Source organism: Lygodium microphyllum, chromosome 17, assembly GCF_053477565.2.
Source record: "Lygodium microphyllum isolate KBCC chromosome 17, Lygodium_microphyllum_v1.1.10, whole genome shotgun sequence".
Classification (NCBI taxonomy): domain Eukaryota; kingdom Viridiplantae; phylum Streptophyta; class Polypodiopsida; order Schizaeales; family Lygodiaceae; genus Lygodium; species Lygodium microphyllum.
The window spans coordinates 39244278-39249419 of NC_141151.1; the positions used below are offsets into that span (position 1 = coordinate 39244278).

General features: G+C 38.6%; 1 pseudogene; it reads right to left on the bottom strand.

The window, feature by feature from the left end:
* Nucleotides 1-770: 770 nt before the first annotated feature.
* Nucleotides 771-2495, bottom strand: LOC148021802 (uncharacterized; annotated as a pseudogene).
* Nucleotides 2496-5142: the final 2647 nt, after the last annotated feature.

The following is a 5142-nucleotide window of genomic DNA, read 5'->3' on the forward strand; positions in this document are numbered from 1 at the left end:
ATCTTGACCATTTCTTGGCCTTTTCTTTGTCCGGACTCGGAATTGAGCTCTGAAAAATCCTGGGCGTCCGGCTTGGCATCCCACATTGACCGGTAACTCGTGCCAACTGGCAGATTGTTTGAAAAATTATGAAAAATCAACAAGTGTCACTCGGGCGTCTTTAAAGCACTTTGACGCTTAAAATCGTCCTAGATCGAGCCGCCGCCTTCAACGTTGAATATTTTTTCCTTGATATTCGTAATTTTTAGCTATTTTTAAGCACTTCTCGGCACCAAAATTCCGCTCTCATATATAGATATATATAATTCATTAAAACTTGATAGGGCCAATACATATGCTTAAAGAGATAGAGAATAAAAGCTCAAATATTTCACAATTTAATAAGAGTACCATAAGAATATAACAATGTAGCATTCCTCCTATCTAGAGGCATGGGCTTCTTCATTTTCTTTCTCGGCTCTAGCATCAAGCTTCTCTTGCATTGAGGGCCGTTTGGTTTTGGGTGGAGCCATGAATGATGATGTTGTGGGTGATTCTACCAATCTAGAAACTCTTCTTTTAGTTAGCCGTTTTTCAATGAAAGGCTTAGCTCGTTGTATGGTATTTCCAAATCCATCATTGGTGGGCACAAAAGCTTGTGTATTGCACATATCTTCTCTACGAGCTTTTAGAGCTTGAAGTTGGCTCAACATCTTCTTCATAGAAGAACACGCCTCAGAAATAAGCTCCATGCCACCCCCCACCAAATCAAATACATCGTGGCATAGATGTTACAATGTTGTGGATGGGTGGGTGTCTTCACGGGAGATATTAATCATAGTTGTATCCATGTCTTGGAGATTATCCACATCCAGCAGCGTGGTTGGCGTGTAAGGATCATGTGCAACCTCATCCTGTATCACAGGAGAGTTATTTATAAGTCCTTTATATTTTCCTCTTGGTTCCATGCCTTTATATAAGTCCATACATTGTGCCACCACTGTAGTATTCGGTACCCCTAAAAGAAGTAGCACCTTGATTTGATGCTTACATATGTTCCCCAACTCTGCCCACTTGCATGTACAACATGCCCATTGACAATCTGCATTATAAACTGTGTATTCAATAGTGTCTTTGGATATGCTTCTTACATACGCACATGAAGCCCTTGTACCATTCATTTCGAATCTAACATACTCGACTGGAATCTTCAAAGCCCTCTCATATGAGTTGGCCACTATCTTTTCAATGTTATTGTTTCTCACAAATCCACTTTCTTTCATAGCTTGCACATACCAATATTATGGAGAAGCTGAACTTGTCAATTTATGAAGGAGCCAATCCACTCGTCTGCCAGTCAATTTCTTTGAGCTACCTAAGAATTTGTACTTTAAAGTGCCATGGTATGCCTCTATAGCACCATTGGTGTCTTGACTGGAATGTGGAAGTGTACGTGTTTCACGTATCCACATACCTTGCAACACACACATAATACAACTATTTAAAATATGTATAAAAATGAAAATATAACAAAGTAATCTAAAATAGATAATTAGGAGTCCTCACCAATCTTGGGCTCCCAATATGTTTTGAAGTAGTGCAAGAATGTTATCTCATTTGCAAACTCCTTTTTAAATATATCTATCATATCCCTTGCTTCCTCCTTTATAGCCACTTCTGTTGCCTTGCATTCACCTTTCATATTCATAATATTGCATAGAGCTCGGAAAATTGCAGCTCTTTTTGGCCATTCTGGGACTTTTTTAATAAGATGCTTTAACCAACAACAACAGACATGCCATAGGCACAAATAAATAGGCAAATTAAAGACAACCCTACACACAATACATTCGTAAAAAATGTAATGTTTTAAGTCCATGAATTAAATGTTCTCCAAAAGGACGCATGCATGTGAAATGTACCTTAAAGCATCTATCTCTCTTTCAGCATCATCCACCAAAAAAGCTGTTGGCTCCCATGATTTGTGAAAATCTAGCATGTGATCCCTAAACTTTGTGAGCCAAAATTTGTTTATCTCAAATGTTGCACTTGAGGTTAACACCTAAGCAATTGGGACACCATTTCGGTGGAAGTCAAATACAAGGATTGTGTATAAATTGAACTGTCAAATGCAAGTTTCAAATATAAGCAAAATGCATAAAATTTTGAGAAGTAAAAACTATAAGTATGCAAGAATAATATTAATAAATTACCTTATACTTGGTTGTACCAAATGTTGAATCCATTGCTAATAAGTTGCCATTTCCATATCTATCACACATATCTTGTTGCCATGGTGTTTGAATCCCCAATATGAAATCCTTATCAATAGAAAGATTTTGTTCCTGATACACAAATGTCATTTCCTTGTTTTCAATGCACCATCTCTTTGTGCTTTCAGCATCATTGTCATGTAATTGATATTGGTCAATATTCATAGTATCTTGGATGGAGAGAAAGTCATCTCTTTCCATAGGATGATTTGGATTGTTGCTTTGGCGCTGATGCACATATTCAATGTGACACTAACGTGATCTTCTCTATCCATGTGTTGTCTAATGGTTTTTTCAATTCATTTGGTTGTCGTCGATGGTGAGAGTACTTTTTGAAAGTTGTAGGAAAATCAATAGTTTTTCCTTCCCCTTGTGCAAAATCATTTACTCGACACCATGGAATAATTGCCCTTCTCAAAACCTTATATTTGGATCTCTCGTCATAAACGAGTTGCCATTGTAAATGCTTTGCACTGAATATGCCGACAGGCAATGTCGGGGATTGTGGGCTTGCCATATTTAGGAGAAGAGAGTGAGAATATGGGCTATGTATCTACACAAAAGTAAAGTTATCCCATCAATATATTTTATTATATAGACTAAATCTTACTTTCCTCTAAAGTTGTTTGTTCTGTAAAGTATGATTAGTTTACATATTATTGTAGTGTAAAAAAGGAAGACATTAGTGCAAGCTCGACTCTCTCTCTCTCTCTCTCTCTCTCTCTCTCTCTCTCTCTCTCTCTTGTGTCATACATTAATAACTTTGAACTTCATGTTGTGCATCACTAATGATTTTGTGGTTACCTAATATAGTATATGAAATATAGTTACAACTTCGATTACATTTCATGCTTTGCATCATTAATAGTTATGTGCATACCTTTCACCGTAGTAGCTTAAAATCAATGTAATCGAGTAGCATATATTCCGACGGTACAAACATTTTTGTATGATCCATTATGTGATAGAGTAATGTTGATTCTTGTAATACATAGATCGATGTAGTTTAGCTACATATAGTGGTGTATCTATTGGTCATAGCTAATGACATGAAGTTAAAACTCGGCACACTTTATGCTATATATCTTTAATAGTTTTGTGAGTACCTTATATGCATTCATTGCATACATTCTTATAGCTCACAATACATACACTCTTACAGCTTATATTCAATGCAATTTATAGACTACAATACATACATTCTCAAGACACATAACAAATGTAATAGAGTAGGATAGAACTTACATTCTTAATTTTTGATTGCTCATAACAAATGTAATGGAGGAGCACAAACATACATTCTTATAGCTCAAAATTCGATTTAATGGTGCAAAAGATCCGTATAATGGGGAGAAAAATTGCAAGGCGTTTTGGACTAAACAGTGATGAAGCGCTCCAAATACTCTCAAACACCTCAGATCCACACTCCAAATGAGGAAATGAAGGCCATTAGCTCTGGTTACCTTGCTTCATCGAACGATATATGGCTCATTTAAAAAAAAAACAACAACTACAGTCATCTCCTTCATGCATCATAGTCTGCGATATATTGTGCATATTCAATCGTAGGAAGTTATAGGGAATCAACACAATTTACAACAAAAGAAAACACGCCCTGATCTAGACTATACATACATCGACAAGAAAATTTACCAAGGGAATTTGAGACAAATCACCACATCCGGATTACATGTACAAGTAGTCCCAGTAGCACGCTGACCTATACAGCCAACGTCCTTTGCTCTATGGTGGTGGGCAGATAGACTCGAATGCAGCTCCAAACCTCTCGGTCATTTGTGAGAGGCAGAGGGGGACTGGGCTGGGAGGCACACATAAAAGATGGAGGTGTAGGGATTGCGAGAGAATAGAGAGGGAGGGAAATGTGGTAGATGAAAGGGAGGGAGGCAGAGAGATGGAATATGGAGATTGTGGAATATGCAGAGGGAGATGTGGCAGATGAGAGAGAGAGAGAGGAGGGAGGTGCATTCAGTGAGCTAACGGAATAAAATGGAGTAGGAATGGGGTGGGGTGGGACCAACATCACGGCGTCTCGAGGAGGTAAAACGGTGGTGAGGCGCCTGGGCCCTTCGGAAAGAGAAAAGATGGTGAGCCTCGAGCCTCCTTGCCATGTAGGCAAGGAGGCCGATTCTTAAGGTGAGCCATTTAATGCTCGAGAGACCATTCTCTAGTGAAGACATCCATGTGGTTCTACTTCAAATGTAAGTGTCGTAAATCTCTTGGCATGGATGGCGTGTGATAGAATGTGTGAAGGCAATATGGGGATGCATGTGGAGGGGATTGATATGTAGGCTTTAGAATGATTGCAGGCAACATGGGGCAAGGCCTCAAGGTGTAGCAGAAAGTGAAGGAAGACATACATGTCCAACAACCCATTCAACTGGTTGCTAATGATAGGATGTGGGCTTCCTTGCTAGGAATGCCAAGGTGGCATTAGGGCCAAAAACGCTTCAAAAATGGCACTTGTAAGAAAGTGATTAAGTTGCTAATTAGTTGAGGTTTAGGAAGAATAAAACCTCTAAATTTGGTTGTCCAGATGTGATTAATGAGAGAATATTTGGTTCATTGAAGAGGTCGGCCATTAATTGCCCTCATCTTTTAATCCAGGTCAGGGGTCACCTTTTCGGCCGTTTATTGTCTTGGAACTCGAGAGATTTTGTATTTTCGAGATTTTCGTACGAACTTCGCATTTGTTTGCTCCCGCGTTTTCTTTCTATACACTATTCTCTTTTACCATTCCTTTTGCTGCACTTGCTTTCTATCACTGTGAGATTCTTGCTCGGTTCATTTGCTAGAATGTCTAGCAATACTACTTCAAATAACACAGGCGCAAGCACACGTAAATACAAGCTATCTATTCAGCTAGATCCGA